Below are 17510 nucleotides of genomic sequence, written 5' to 3'. Positions count from 1 at the left end.
GAGCCTTTCTCAAGTCTTATAGAAGGTGTGATTCCAGCGTTGGGCTGTGGTATGTGACCATGTGCCTATTTTCACATGAATATATGATCTCATATAATATGCCATATCTACTGTTATCCATCAATAAGAAGGCAATGTACGCTAAGTCATCACACAAAGAACAGAGTTGGCTATAAACTTAAGTTGCCTCTATGGCTATACTCTTGGTGATGGTCTACTCTATAGTACATTTTCTGTTATCTTAGTGACTATATGGGGTACAAATACCTGACTTAGAATTATTGCTAACAATATACTAGAGTTAAATCTCCGTGCACAGTCAAGCACCCCACCTAGTATTGCTCCTGTAGAATAGTTTTCTTACTTTTAAATATTCTATATTTATTTTGTTTTATATATGTTGGACAAATGCTCTGACTGTTTCAGAGTAATATTTTAATAGAAATACAGACAATAACAGAAATGTATGAAATTATACAGCATGGTATAATGCATTAGGAAGAATTTCTCCCAAAAATATTGTCTAAAATTCAGTATAACATCTGTGTACAAAATGACGCATTTAATGCATAAGATACATTAGAATAAGTGGATTAGCTCAAGCAACATGGTACTCACTCCTTTGTTTAAGAGTACATCTATTAGGTATTATATTGCGCACATCTAATTCTCATTTTTTCCCTTCTCGTTTTCAAGAATGCTCTAAGCAGTTGGAATCTGTTGCTGTTTGCTTTCTTGTATCTAAGCTGTATCAACAAGGAAACCATTAATAACAGAAGGATGGAACCATCTGGACTTAGACTGATACATGTAGCACAGTCCATTCATTTTTTTACAACAGCTAAGCATTGATGTAACCATGGCAACCATTCATAAAACCAGACAGAAACGTATTGTATGTACACAGGCTGGACAAGACTTCACTATGTTGAATTTTCTCTAATTCTACTCTAAACAGATTTTTTCTTAAACAGACTAAAAACCTCTATTGTTGACAGTCTTTGCTGAGACCCAGTAACTATAACACTTTAGATCTAACTAATTTAGAATTCTTCGTTGTCAGTCATAACATGCTTGAGGGAGACATTCCAACTATACTTATTCATCCGCTGGAAGCTGTCAGTAATCAAATGGGATGTGACCTACTACAATAGTGTAGGAATAAATGGGCCAAGAGGTCTCTTCTCTGCTGTCAGTCACTATGTAAAAATCATTTATGTCCTTCTCTTAGTGGCAAAGCCATAAGTTTGTTGAAATGACATCTAGGATTTAATTCTACTCACTACATATATAATGTCAAAGGGCAAATCACTACTTTGTTTGACTGATTTCTACGATGATGACTAGTTTATTTAACACAATTGGACTGATAAATGTGACCTAAGAGCTATTATTTCCAGCAAGTAAAAAAATGTTTTATATGTGTATATATATATATATAAAAATATCAACAGAATTCGTATGACTATAAGCAGAGGTATTCGTGCTAGAAAGAGGGTGATGTTAATGCCATAATATGTATTACCAGTGTTATATGACCTAAAATATTTGGTCAATTGTGGAGACTTTTATAATCGGAAAAACATTGCTTCACCAGAGACAATAAAAAAATATTAGGTTAGTAATTAAGTTGGTTAGTACCGGATCTACATTATACGTACCAAGAGTGACTGAAAGGTGAAAACTCTAATGTATAGATGGGGCAGATAAGGAATGATTTGATAGAAACATAAGGAATAAAGCATGGAGGACTTTTTATGTAGAACACAGGGACACGATCTGAAGTTGGATGAAAAGGGTTCTGGATATGTAAATTTACAAAATAAAATTAAAAAGAAGTTGATTTTGAAAAAGGTTTTGGGAGTAACACTATTACTTATTTAATAACCATTTCAAAAATAAGAGAAAAAAAGGGATTTAATGAAGATTTAAATGCACCTCAGTGCTGTACTTTCTAATGACGGACATGCAGAATATAAACGTTTCGGGTCACAGACCCTTTATCAATGTGAAATGCCCGGAAATGAATGCACCTAAATCTTGATGACTGCATTGGTTCTTTTCTCTTAGTTTGGATTTGCATTATTATGCCATGATTGTGGCTGTGAACTAGCTGCACAGAAGTTAATCTAGTGATTTCTCCAACGCAATTACATGGTACCTGTGGCAGTAATGCCTCTGCCACGTGTTCCTGGAAAGGCCTAATGGCTAGCCTCCTGCCCAAAGACTAAGGGCCCTGCAAAAAGCCTGTTAAAAGACTTAGTTTGTGCCATTTTCCTACGCTGTTCGGTAACCGAACAGGCACACAAACCATGGACCACCCTGGAGCTTGTTAAGCCCTATCATCACCTCTTAACAATTCTAACTGCAGTGTTCTAATTGTTCATCTGGGTGGCCACAATTGGTATGAATGACCACGAGGTGGCAGCCATCTTGTTTGCATGAACGCAGGCACCGGTGTTTGGTCGTCGAGTTCATGGAGCTCAAATCGGACACGGAAACTCACGAACATCACTGGACTTCCATCATCGCCTGTGTTCGGGTTCTACACCACCTAGAAGGGCACTGTTCGGTGGAATCGTTTGTCTGGATGAGGGGAACAAGCTCCACGGTAGGACTGTTGACTATGTTTGGTTCATTTTTAAACTACCGAACTTGACCGACCGTTAGCACTGAATTCATGGAACTGTTCTGGGCATAGTATCATGTGCACAGTCAGTCAAATTATGACTTCCATAGAAATCCCGAACCCCTGAACCGATCTGGGTGATATTTGGATATGTTGGTCACCCAGATCAGGGCTATAAGATCATGTGTTTTGGGGGTACTTTTCGGGTGTCTGAAAATGTGTGTTTTTCTGTGCCTGGAGATAATTGAGTTTAGTATAGTTTCTGACTCCATTATCTCTCTGGCACAGAGGAGGAGTTTGTAACTTGTATACATTCTGTGACTGTGCTTCCATTAAACAGACCACTTCCCAGCATTAAGCCTGGCTCATGTGTGGTGGGGATTGCAATACTGTGCTTTGGATTATTATACTCTCTTGGAGGAGAGGTCTTCCCACTGGGAGCAGGATCTAGGTGTTGGTCCAGAGTGGGAAGGGACTGCGAGACCCCAGCCAAGCTGTGGCAGCCCAGGGGGCTATGGTGGTTATGGTGTCTGATGTGGTGCTTGGTAAGCACTACGAAGCGTGATAAGTGGAGGTACCCAGAAAGGGGTGCCAGGCAGTCCGCCACAGTACCTATTTTTTGATACTGCAGTATTGATTTCCTTAATTGTCAGTTTATTGTGTAGTTATCTAATAACTAGATCTAGAATTCACCCAACTGAGGTGAAAACTAGCTGGTAGCATTTTAAAAAGCTTGGGAAAGGATAAGCACCAAGAAGGAATCCCAAGAATAAAACCGACACCGTTTATTTGAGATCGACAGGCTAGATGGACTTACTATCTGGGGGGAGAAGGGGCATAAGCAAAAAATTGCAAATTACTTGAATAAAAATAGCCATATATCGTACAGTTAAGAATCACATATTCACTCCATTGGGTATAATAATGTAAGTAAGAATAGATATGGCTGCATTTCCTCAAGTGTATTATAAAGATGAGTAATTTTATAAATGCCTTTCTGTTTTGCTTTTGTGTCTCTCTTCCCAGTATATTTGTTACTTGTAAATAGATTTGAACTAATTTGAAAACATACATTAAAACCACCTGCCTTGTATCACATAGGTTCCCCTCGTGCTGCCAAAACAGATCTGATGCATCGAGGCATGTACTCCACAAGACCTCTGAATGTGTCCTGTGGTATGAAAGCTCTGCAAGTTGCGAGATGGGGCCTACATGGATTGGATTTGTTGTTCCAGCACATCCCATAGATGTCCATTTAAATTGAAATCTAGGGAATATGGAGACTGAGTCAACACCCTGAATTCTTTGTCACGTTCCTCAAACCATTATTTTGAAACATTTTTTTCCAATGTGGTAGGGTTCATTATCCTGCTGAAAGAGACCATGGTTAACACCGTTGCCATAAAGATATGTACGTGATTTGCAACAATCTCTAGGTAGGTGGTATGTGTTAAAGTAGCATCTACATAAATGCCAGGACCCAAGGTTTCCCAACAGAACATTGCCAAGAGCATTACACTGCCTCCACTGGCCTGCGTTCTTCCCATATGAATTCTGTTGCCACCTCTTCCCCAGGTAAATGACACACAGGCACACAGCCATACACTTGATTTAAAAGAAGACATGACTCATCAGACTAGGCAACCTTCTTCCATTGCTCCATGGTCCAGTTATGATGCTTACATCCCCATTAAAGGTGCCTTCGGCGGTGAACAAGGGTCATCATGGAAACTCCGACCGGTCTGCAGCTACTCAGCCACATATGCAACAAACTGTGATGTACTGTGTGTTCTGACACCTTTCTATCTTATCAACATTATGATTTTCAGTGGTTTGAGCTACAGTAGCTCATCTGTGTAATTGGTCCAGACAGGCTAGCCTTTCCTACCCCCATGCATCAATAAGTCTTGGGTGCCCATGACACTGATGCTGGTTCTCTGATTGTTCTTCCTTGAACCACTTTTGTAGGTACTAACCTGTGCATACCAGGACCCCCCCCCCTTTACACTTGCCATTTTGAAGATGCTCTGAATCAGTCATCTAGCCAACTCTATTTAGACCTTGTCAAAGTCACTCAGATCTTTTCGTTTGCCCATTTTATCATTTTTTTTTTTATATACAGTTCCCCACAAAAGGTTGCTAGTAAAAGTGAAATCAGTTGGTTTAGACAAAGAAAAGTGTTTTGGGATAGAACACTGTCTCAAAGACAGTGTGCAGAGAGTAGTTGCAAATGGAACATTTTTAAATTAGACCAAAGGCGTAAGTGGAGGTCCTCAGCATTCTGTCCTTGCTCCACTTCTCTTTAATCCGTTTATAAATGATCTTGACGTGAGCATTGAAAATTATTTGTCATGTTTGCAGATGACACAATGCTAGATAAGGTAATACAGTCTGAACATTATATAACTTCTCTACAGAGCGATGTGGATACATTGGGGGACTGGGCAGGAAAGTGGCAGATGATATTCAATAAAGGTAAATATCAAGTTATGCATTTTGGAATAAGGAACTAGGCAACAATATGCAATGTAGGTCTGCTGTTGCAAAATCTAGTAAGGTGCTTTTGTGTATAAAAAGTGGTATTGATTCAACTGATCAAAGGTGCAATTACGGGCAACACTTTTAAAAAAGGATGTTGCAGAACTAGAAAAGGTGCAGAGGCAAACTAAAAATTAGTAAGGGGGATAAAAAACATTAGTTATGAGATAAGGCTAGAAATTTTTTAATTTCTTTATTTAGAAAAATGGCGCCTCAGAGGTGTTATGATAGCACTATACAAATATATACACGGTCAGTACAAACTGCTATGCATTAACCTATTCATTGGCAGGCATATACAAGAGGTCACCAATTGAGACTGGGAGAAAGACGATTTTACTTACAGCAGAGGAAAGGATTCTTTACAGTAAGAACAATAAAGACATGGAATTCTCTGCCTAATGAGGTTGTCTTATCAGATTCTATAGATATTTTTTTTTTTTTTTAAAGGTTTGAATTCTTTATTACATAAACAAGAATATAACAGATATGCATGTAAACAAGTCAAGTAGAGCTTTTCCGCTTTGAGAAATAGCTACAACAGTTTTTTTGTTTTTTCTTAACCTTCTTTTGGATCAACAGCATAAAAGAATGATCTTTAATGTTGACCTTGATGGACTTTAGACTTTTTTAAACCTAGACAACTATAAAACCAAGAACAATGCCTTTGGCCCCATTTGAAACTCATCATGCAAGTACAAATGTATCAGTTTATAGTAGTCCACTCTGTATTTGGCTCGCTGACTACATTTTTACAATATTCTAAGTGCCAGCATCTTTGTTCCAGTTAGATGACTTAAAATGCTAAAGCTGTATTCTCCTAGCAAGAGACACGTGTATCCATTAGGTAACTTCACTGATACTAGCTGTTCTATTGTGCTCCAAATGTACAGCAGGCTGGTTAAGAAAATAGGGGACCAGTAGCCCAGTTCCAAATGAAAGCATCCAATGGCTGGTTGGACTTATCCCGAATGTTCTTATTAGTACAACTGCATGCTCTTTGGAGCAAAAATTGGTTACTGTGACCAATTGAGGCGGAAGCTTGAAGCAGTATGTAGGACAAAATCAATCAAGTGCACTCTGGGACTCAGATCTGTACAATGAAAGTATATGATAATTCAAGACAGCCTCCTGACACTCCTCATTCCCTCTGCTGCCTAAACGGCTTTTACTAAAGACAAAATGTTCATGAAGAATTGTCAACAGACATCGATATTTGTAAAAATATTGCAAAATTGTAAGCTTTGTATGAGAAGTTTGTTTGAACTCACTGTAATATATTTTGTTTGGATGCTGTAATATATATCTAATACCTTTCTGTCTGCAATTTCTGAAATTGACCTCAAATCACATAATTTCTGAATGCTGATTTTTAGCAATTTATTTGAATACATGGCTACAAATGTTTACCTATATTGCTTATTATGCATCTAACGTGAACATAATATATTTTTTAGTATATTTTTGCTGGTAAAGTAGTATTCCAATAAATGTATAATGACATCTGGCTGCTCAAATAAAATGTTCATCTGCCTGTAACCTAAACACCCAAAGACACATGTCTAAATTACCAGTGAAAGAACCATAAACATGTTGCTTAGCAGGCCACATAACAAGCAGATAACAACTTAATAGATGTAAATATCCAGTAGCACTTTGAAAAGGTGGTTAGATCTTCCCAGAAATTCGATTGTTTAAAGGGGAATTGAGAAGAACACACACAGACTTATTTAATATTAAATGAAGAATTTAGAATGGGATATTCATTTAAATCTTTGTGTCTTGCAATACATTATGCATTGACTATTTGCAAAAAATGGAATCAAATAGAGATTCTTACTTACAATTCATTTTCATCGGACAATGGCCTCAATTTAATTTGTTTGAATCAAAATTAGAAATGGTTCCATTCTGTTAGAAAAAAAAATCTAATTATTTATCTACTGAAGTCATCATTAAATTCTGTTAGAATTCTATTTTTTTCTGTAGATAAATCATTTGATTTTTTTTTTTTTTTTAACAGAATGGAATCATTTCTGATTTTGATTTGAAGCCAATGTGCCCATACCAGTTCAGACCACAACCAAACAAAGGGGAAACACACATATAGATGCACTAACCAATAAAGTATTTTTCTACTTGTATGTTTAAAGTCTTACATTTTAGGCGTTCCTGTATGACAATCTGTGAACGAAACACAAACTGCTCCAAAATGTGACAATGTGATCGGACAGGATCCTTTTCAGATCTCAATATATGAATTTTCCTGTGTGTCCTACTTGTCTGGTTACAACTTGTGTCCTGTTCCTGTGTGTCCAACTTGTCTGGTTACAACTACATGTCTATTCGTCCACCCATTGTAAAGCGCTGCGGAATTTGATGGCGCTATATAAATAGCATAATAATAATAATAATAATAATAATAATAATAATAATAATAATGATAATTGTGAGTTCGAATTATCTTGGCTGCAATACAATCAACTCAAATTCAAGAGAACAACTGTATTTGGTTATACAAGCCTGTCTTTCCTTTTTGTTCCCTGAATAATATTGAATGACTGACTAATAAACTTCACTCAAACAAATATGCAGAGCCTAGAAAAACAGAATATTGTAAATATTAGTCTGACGTTTAATTAACGAGTTTATATTTCATGTTTTCTTCTTTCTTTGTGTAAAAGTTAATTTTATTAGTGCAGTAAATGTCAGATTAGAGTTTGTTGGTTCTAGATAATATAACTGTAGAGTGAAATTTATACACTGTATATATTCAGATTTACTGTTGTAATTATTATTATAATTATTTCACATTGAAATCCTTTTCTCTCAAGGACACATGAGTCAACATACCACAACAGAGAGCTCTAACATTATAATTACCTTAAATGCCCCAAAGACGTATTGTAAACTAGTGATATTTACCATCAAAAAGTTTCTTTCAACAACAAAATAACAAACTAGGCAGCTTGTTAACAATTACATTAACAGAACTTCCTCATGTTATACACACTTCCAAAATAAACATTTGCTAAAGTCTTACAGAGATGTACAATGCAGCTTTTGAAATGTATAGTGCATTGCCAGTTTAAAAGAAGAAAACAATCGAGTATATTGTTGCAAATTATTATACTGTACGGTAATTTTATTTACTGACTCTTGTAAATTAAAGAAATATACATTATTCTTACTTTTCTATTGTAAGATCAGATATCTTAAAGATTACATACAAAATACAGACATTGACTTTTACAAGGCTACATAAAATCACTTATCTTCTATCTCAAACAAATATCGGGATTCATTTCCACAGTACGGCCACCACTATGTAATAGTACCCCAATTTCGGTGGGTCCTACACCAATTTAACATGGCTGACAAACATGCTAACTGCAATACCTACTGTTCAAGTGGCTACCAGAGGTTTTCATCAAATCTATGCTCTCATATGGTCACCAATGGTTAGGTGTTCAACCCAAAAGGAATCTGGTCTGAATTAAATATATGTATGTGTATATATTAAATATTAAATTGTATTATATATATAATCTTGAATATATAGTTATATGAATCTTTAATTTCCAAGAGTCAATTATATAAAGTGTTCATCCAAGCTAATTGCTTTTTTGTAGTCGATATGGATCTTTTCCCATTTTTTGGCTCAATTACAAATTACTTAAAACTAAGATTGTCTTTGTCCTTTACACCAACAGCAGATACAAAAATATGTAGATGCCTGACTTTTAATAGACTTGAATCTTGTCTGGCCTATTTTACAATGTAACTATGGGACTTTGCATGCACTTTTTATACCACTGTGAAAGAAAGTTTAATAAAAATTTTGGACGAGGAACTGTGAATGGCTCTCTTTTGCCATTTCCAACACTCCACAGCAAATATTGTAGATCAAACTTCACAGCAGTGTTCTAACACAAGCAGAGAGTCTTTATACAAACATAAGGGGTTCTTTTCAGCCATCAATTGCAATTATGCAGCAATGTCCTCTACAGTACAGATGCCCTTAGATGTTCTAATCTCAAATATTTTTTATCCTCCCCTATTATTTCTGTAAAGGTTAAATAAATAATAAAAAATAAATGGTGAGCAAAAATAAGATTTAAACTTAATGGTGTATCTTTTTCAATACAGTATTCTCAACATCATATTAAAAACCAAACAGTAGAACATAGTGCAGACTATCTGTGTATAATAGAGCAAACTTCTAGTGTCTTTCACTTCATAGCCCTCTGAGCTTTTTCAGATGCAATTTGCGCGCCATTTATATGTTTGTTCTTACTGAGGGATGTATGCTTTTCTCTGATGATTGCTGCCTGTGTCTTATGTTTCACAATTTTTTGCCAATTTAAAGTAGTTATGTATTTTGGCACCATATGGTGATTTGGAATTGTGCATATTTTTGCACCCTAAAGGACTATTCATCAAGTTTTTAACTTCACTATAAAGTATAGTGCCAATGTTTTCACTTTTTGCAGTGTTTTTTAGAATAAACATAATTAAATTTTTAAGTGAACCTTCATGTTTTTTTTTAATCTAGCTATGCATTACATGTTGCAAATAAATATATATTTACAAAATAATTGATAGTGACGAGTCTGGAATAATATAATGAAAAGAAAATTTGAAGCCCTTGCATAATATTTGTATAGATTGTCATAAAACGATTGTAGAAATACATTTAAAAAAAAAAAATGTGAAATTTCCTAAAACTGTTCCTTATTTACTACCTTATGGAGAGTCACAGATAATAAATACATCTTGAAGCTTTTTTTAACCGTCTAATAGGAAGTAGACTACTTCACTTTATCAATATAATGGGTACAGGTGATCCTCATTTAGCGACCTACCTGTTTTACGATGGCTCACACTTAAGACCAGGTGTAAGTGTGAGCCGTTGTGGGGATTCCCTGCTCTGGTGCGCATGTCTATGTTCGTGGAAACTTCCCCGAACCTAGATTGTAACTGATCCCCTATACTCCGGCTGAGTATATCCGTGCAGAATCTCCCCAAGTCCCAAGTGCAGAAGTAATTATAGTGAATATAGCTTCCAATCTCCCAAACATGAGCCAAGACTTCATGAAGGGGTAAACCAAATCTGTTTATTGGTAGCCACAACTGGCCTTATATGCAGGTCCCCATGCAAGGGGAACTCCCCCTGGACCTAACAGACCACAGTAAAAACATACCCAAGATGACATTGGCTCTCAGGTCCAGGACACTGCCATGCAAAATAGGTGAATCCCTCCACTGTGCCTGGGAGATAATTGAGATAAGCACTGTATTAAACTCAATTATCTCCAGACACAGAAAACATAAATTTTTACAAAATCCCCAAAATACCTTAAAACAAACAAAATACATAATTTGCATAAAGGAACCCGCATAGTTTTTACATCCCCGGATAGCCTGGGTCTGAGTGCCCAACATATCTGCAAAGCGCTCCAATCCCACAAACAAAGCTGAATCGTCTCCGAGGGGAAGTTTTGAGCGACCGCTCATGAAGCACCTGCCCAAAATAGTTCCACAATTTTAGAGGTAGCAGTCGGTCATGTTCGGGAGTTCCAAAATGTACGAAAAGACTAACGTTTCCCCTGGCCCATTGGTAGCGTTGGTTCGTGAGGTCCATCCGAACAAACCTACTGAACAGTGTTCTCCTGGCTTGCCGCAAACAGAAGCAGCGTTAGCATAGTCTTACCGGTGTTCGCACTGTCAAGTGTCCGCCTCGGAGTTCAAGACACTTGACGACCTATTCCCGCTGCCTGCTTTAGTGTGACAAGTGGCGTTCGGTTATATGAATGGCGGCCCCCAGATAGAGCACCTAATTCTTACGGTTTCTTTGAAATTAATGAGCCAGGGGGTGGTTGTGTTCGGTACTTTATAATCCCGAATGGCAGGAGGATAAGGGAACCAAAGTTCAAACAGATTCCCGAACTGAGGAGGAGAATGGCTCTGGGGAAGGAAAAATCGATGAACTGAGGAGGAGAATGGCTCTGGGGAAGGAAAAATAGATGAATGCACAAGAGCAGGGAATCCCTCTAATCTATGTTCGGGGACATTTCCCCGAACATAGATTAGAGGGGTTCCCTGCTCTGGTGCGTAAGTCTATGTTCGGGGAAGTTTCCCAGCACTCCCCGCACTGGTGTATTTTTTGTATTGTTTAATCATTTGAAGGGAGGGTGGTCCCTTAGTGTCAGAGAAAGTCCCTACATTTTTTAAACCAGTGCCAACTATTTTGACACAGAAGAGGTGTCAACAAGCTCTTGGCAGATTATCTAGTATGCTAAGCAGTAGTGCTCCAAGGAACCCTATAACAGCCTACTGCTCATCCAAAATAAAAAATTGTAGATCCATTAAATCCATATTAAATGCTAAGGAGCAAAAAACTAAATCGAAAAAAAATATATAAATAAAAAATACCGTCAAAAATCTGAAAATTATGAATTATAATTCAACATCATGTTGCAAATGCTCAATACTCAGATTAATATTTTTGGCCTCATCAAAACTTCCTTGCATTTTTAATTTAGTTTAGTAAATAAAATATTTTTATTTTTTACTTATTATTTTTATTCTTATTGAACAATTGTTTCATCACGCATCTCTTGAACATGTTCCATCATTATCTGGATAAATGGGACATGATCCACCTCCAACTGATACATCTAAGAATATATAAAGCACACACATGCCAAAAGCAGTTAGGAATCCATAAACCTTTAGCCCACTTTGAGAAAGCCAGGCTCAGAAATCGAAAGAGGGTAATTATGAGAAATGTCACTTCCAAAACGCAATGGACAAAGATTAAAGCTTGGAACTCTCTGATGGAGACACTTGGGTCTAATTAATGCCATAGGCTTCTGGGCAATGAGAAGTATCTCACTTTAACACCTCTGTTGTACACTGTGATTCATTTATTTGTGGCTTGGGTGCTGATGGATGAAAGTGAAATGGTTTCTGTAACACAAGAAAGCTGATGTATGATGACTTTGTAACAACCGTCCCTGGAAATTACTGAATGAGTGGATTTATGGGCTTTTGTTTAGGACTCCTAGGCATTCCCCAGTGTCAAGTTTACAACATGCATAGCAGTAGGATTTAGAGGAATATAAACAGTATCTCCCACTTACTCTCACAGAAGATATAATTTATTTATCCATGAACTCTTTAGAAAAGACTGAAAAATGTTCATCATTCTTAGATTCCAGGAATCACAGTGTCCACTCAGTTACTGGAAATCAATGCACACATGTGACAATGTCACACTGAAGATCATTTGGGGTGTATAAATTGGGATTTATGGAGATTTGAGAAAGGGATTTTAATTTTTGTTTAAAGTAAGCGAGTTGGAGATTTTGCCCAAACTTTTTGGGTGCAAAATGTTAATTCTCTTTTAATTTATCCACAATTCCCAAATTATTGGATATCTCCAAAATAAGTATTGGTTGTGTCAAAAATACTATTTTTACTTCCCTGGTCAATTTCTCGCAATTTTGGATTTAGCGAAAAAACACTTTGTTGAGCAACAGTCAATCTCCAATACATTATATATATAATATCAAGCAAGGTAAAAAAAAAAAAAAAATCAAGAATATTTGCTCAAGAATATAAATAGATAGACTAGGCACATTTTAACACTGATTCGGCAAGTCCAATTATTTTTTTTAGGAAATGATTGAATATGAAATGTAATAATTTGAGGAAAAACTATATATATATATATGTATATAATCATAAAGATGAAAGCACTCACTGGATTTCGTGAAAAAAATCAAACAACTGTATTTAAATTTGCATGTAACAAATCAACGTTTCGACCGAAAATTGGTCTTTATCAAGATCATAATCGAAACGTTGATTTCATACTTGTGAAATTTTTTTTTTATTTTTTTTTTATTTAATCTTTATTGAAATTTTTTTTAGACTTTAAATACAAATAGACATACAATGGTTCATCAATAGAACCAGTTACAAACAACAATTATTGTGGGATACCTATCTTTCATCAATATTGGGGATTCCCAGTTTTAACAAGTAGCTATTGGACCCTTTATCGCAGTTCATTAATACCATAATAGTCTAGGCTAAGCAAAGTCTGTCACAAAATTAAACTTGTTCAACAGTAATTCAGCAAAAAGGATAACATTAATCTGCAAAAGGCTCTAGAATACCTCATCCTGGCATCATTCTTCTGAGCAGCACCTTGGTTATTGAGGTATTCTCATGTATTTGCTATACGTGGCCAGAGTGCAAAATTTCTCAAATTTTCACAATATACATATATATCATGCTATACAACGTTTTTTTCATTTTGAGGAAATAGGTACACTAATAATAGTAATTTCAATCTCTCTTTTTCAAATTATTGGATTTGAGTATGAATGAACAATATTAATGTTATGGTATGGCTTTGCTTATTACCACTTCAGTACCTAAATCAAGTAGAAACATTTTAATATTCATGTATTTTGCAGTATGCAATCTAGTCCATAAAGCCCCACTCACCCACACTTATACACTAGTTATTATTACCAGCCTGTGGAGAAATTTTTCTGGCAGATATAATGCCTATAAATTCACCCCCTACTCTCAAAGAGTACAGGAAGTTTCAATGGGTCATATTATGTTTTCAGTCAGGAAAAGGAGTGAAGTGAAAGATTTCTACCATTTTAATGTCAGCACTCCAGAGATGAAGATTTCTATAGCACCTGTCATTACCATTATTTTAGAAATATACGATTTAAAAAAAAAAATCTTTATTTTTGTGCGGAGAAGTGCAAGCTAACCTGTAATGCAACAACAGCAAAAACAAGCTTTTTCATTCATGTTAAATCAACACAATATCATGGCATAAGACTGAACTGCACATTTTTAGTTATAATAAACAGGTTCATAAGAGATAAGCCAGTGAGTAAGAAATCGATAAAAGTGAGCGACACAAGCTAGGCTAACTGGCTATTAGTTTAGTTATATTAGTTAAGTGTGTAAACTTAATTAAAACAATGATAAGCTTTTGCAGGCTAGTTTTGCATGTCTGTCAGGGTACATATACTGGGTGTAAGATTGTACAATCCCTACTGTCATTAAAACGTTATGATACTACTTGCTTAAGGATTGGCAGATAAATGACAATAGAATATGGCATTTAGGTGGCTGTGCGGATTGGTGGCAAGCACATGCAACAAGGTATCAGACGTGTCAACAGGGAATAGACAGAGAAGTAATATGTATGCCTTACCACCTCACAGTTAGTGAGGATGAGAGATAAAATTGAAAACAAAAGTAAAAACATAAAACTGAATAAGCATTAGCAAGATCTAACAAGAGTTAAGAGTTAAAGTTAGTCTAAGTTGAAACTAAACTGGTCGAGTGATTAGGTAATGCTAGACTTCGTTAAATGCACTGCATAATATTATTGATCTTGCTAGGTCATATAGCTGGAGACAATAAGGTTCTGACCCCAGGAGGCCCCCTGAAGGCTATATAATTGTAGGGCAACGCGGGGGAACCAGAGAGATTTAATCAGCTGGTGAGGGAAACAATCCTGCCATCTAGACTGGGCCCCATAAGGAGGGAGCTGTGTACATGGAAAGAAACTGTCCAAAATGTGTCTGCAGGCAACAAAGGAACACAATGCCCGGGTGAGCCTTTCTTCCCTGTTACCAGTCAGCCAACACCTTGTGTGGGCAGAGAACAGTCCTGCGCTGGTGGGCAGCAGCCTGGGTTAGACAGTCTGCTTGAAGGTGGGCATTCATTTCTAGGTTGGAGGGATGGTGGTCTCATGCGTGCCGGGATGGGTGTTTGTTGAGTCCACAGGACTGCCGTCTTGTACCTGCCACCCCTCCATAGGTACCCAGCCTTGTGATGGTTTCCTGATGACTTTGTCCCCCCGTGCGGCCCGGTGTTGGAGGTGTTATTGCTGTCTTCCTGTTGGCCTTGGGTGAGGGACTGTGGTGAGGTTTCTGGGTTGCTCTCCGAGGCCACAGGGTGCAGAAGTTCTTCCAGATTCTCCCCAAAAGCCTGGAAGGTTTTGTCCAGCCGGAGCTCCACCTCGGCTTTCTCCTGTCCTGGGCTTAAGGAGCAGGCTGCCTCCGCCATTTTGAGAGCAGTGCTGCCCCTCGGTTCCCTGCGATACTGCAGCGTTCCCGCTAGATTGCGGGGTGGACCACATGGGGTGGACCAGGATGATCCCCACTGTTCCAAAAGGGGGGACATGGGTCTCGAAGCCAGCCTTTAGCCTTGTATGTCAGCGGGGGAGTGGCCGTCTTCCATGCGCCAACCAGGTGTAGGCCACGCGAGAGGGTCAGGTGAGAGTTGCTTGAATCGTCGCTTGTGTGGTACCATCATGTGCACCTCAATGTAACCTCTTGCCAGGTGGCCTTATTGCGTCGGTTAGGTCCCGTTTTGTGGCTGATCTCTTTTTATTTTTCATGCTACGGAGCAGGAGCTGAACGAGTTAGCATCCTTTTCGGCACAGCGGTCAGGCCCCGCCCCCGAGAAATATATAATTTAACAGCATTTACTGTATCAATGCATTATGCTAACATTCTGTTGCTATTTCCTGCAAGCTGAACTGCTAGTAATTCGTTCAAGGTCCTTGAAAATACATATAAGCAAGGTATTGGGCCACTTTTATTTGTCTATTTTTTGTCACATCTACATTTTTACTTTTATACTAATATTTCAGTTCTTATGTGAAATTTTGCAAAAAGTCTAAAGCTTTTCATCACCAAAGTATTTTTTTTTTGAAAAGGATGAATGAATAATTGAAAAATAATAATTGTGTACATTGATATAATTATTTTTTTTAAGTTTGTCTGCAAAGCAATATATACAAAAAATTGCTGTTATGATATGTTTAGATGCTAGGTATGCATCCTTAGCTTCAAATCAATGTTATGCTAATATTTTTTTCAAGTAAAACGTGCTAAATAAGTGCACCAATCAGATGGTCTCCTGTGACCATCTGACTAAAATAGCATAGTTTTACTATTTTATGGAAGCGCCTCTAGTGACTGTCATATTGACAGCTACTGAAATAATAAAAGTTGGTTGCAGGAATCGCACTCAATCCCAACGGCCACAGGTGCTCTGGAACAGGACCAGCATACCCCAATACGAGAAGGCAATAAGAAAGATTCACAGGCACTCCAAATGTGAAAGTGAACAGCAACGTTTCGACCTAACAAGAGGTCTTTGTCTTCTGCATCTAGAGTGATTGTTCTAACATTATGCCTTTAAAGGGACAGTATAGGCACCCAGACCACTTCATTCCAATAAAGTATAGGGGTGCCATGTGCCACCCTCCTCCCTTTAACCCTGCAGTTAAAAACAATGCCATTGTGCATGAACAGCAATTGCCATTATTTCAGTAGCTATAAGAAAGATTCACAGGCACTCCAAATGTGAAAGCCGCAGGCAGATTTATTGCAACAAACTGAACAGCAACGTTTCGACCTAACAAGAGGTCTTTGTCAAGCTAACACCACACAGTAAATAAAGTGCATATATAGCAAACAGTGCCAGAGAGGAAATCAATCAATAATTCACTTAATTCATTAATAAGAAACATTAATTAGTGCAAAAATAATTACACAAATACTCTAAAATACACAATGTAAATGTCGGAAAAGAAATCAATCAATAATACATTAAATTCATTAACAAGAGACAAAAAATTATGCAAAGATACACAATTACTATAAAATACACAAAATATGTATATATAAATATAATTATATAACGTGTAATAATTGAAGATTATGCTAGCGTTAGTGTACTTATAATCTTAATTTTAGTGACAGGAGGCGTATTTTGCATTAAACTCTCTTTACTAACTCCACATAGCAGTAAAGATAAAAGAAACATTAACCAATCAAAATGCAATAGGAAGCATAGTATTCACAGTGATGAGGCTCCTCCCCCTCTTTCGAAAGCGACATCATGGAAAAAGTTCCAAAGAGTCCAAAGTGTAGTAACATGCACCAACGGGTGACTTGCAAGAAACGAAATGTCAACAGATGAAGACAGTTGCAAAGGCGTCCATCCTGAGAACGGGCTGTAAAACCACAAATTTACACTGAAAGAGAACGTGAAATAGGTTAGGAACCAGTCTGGAAACTGTTTGAAGTAATGGTAATAACCCAATACTATCTACAGAAATGTCATATTATCGACTATAACGACTGACGATAAATATCCAGAGCGAGTATAAGCAGACAAACTCTATTGACTATAACTATCCAGAGCAAGTATAAACAAACAGAATCTGAAGCAATCCCCATATGTAGGGGAAGCCAGCAAGATAGAGACAGAGAGGTGATATATC

Source organism: Pelobates fuscus, chromosome 4 (genome assembly GCF_036172605.1).
Source record: "Pelobates fuscus isolate aPelFus1 chromosome 4, aPelFus1.pri, whole genome shotgun sequence".
Taxonomy (NCBI): Eukaryota; Metazoa; Chordata; class Amphibia; order Anura; family Pelobatidae; genus Pelobates; species Pelobates fuscus.
This window is presented reverse-complemented; position numbering follows the sequence as displayed.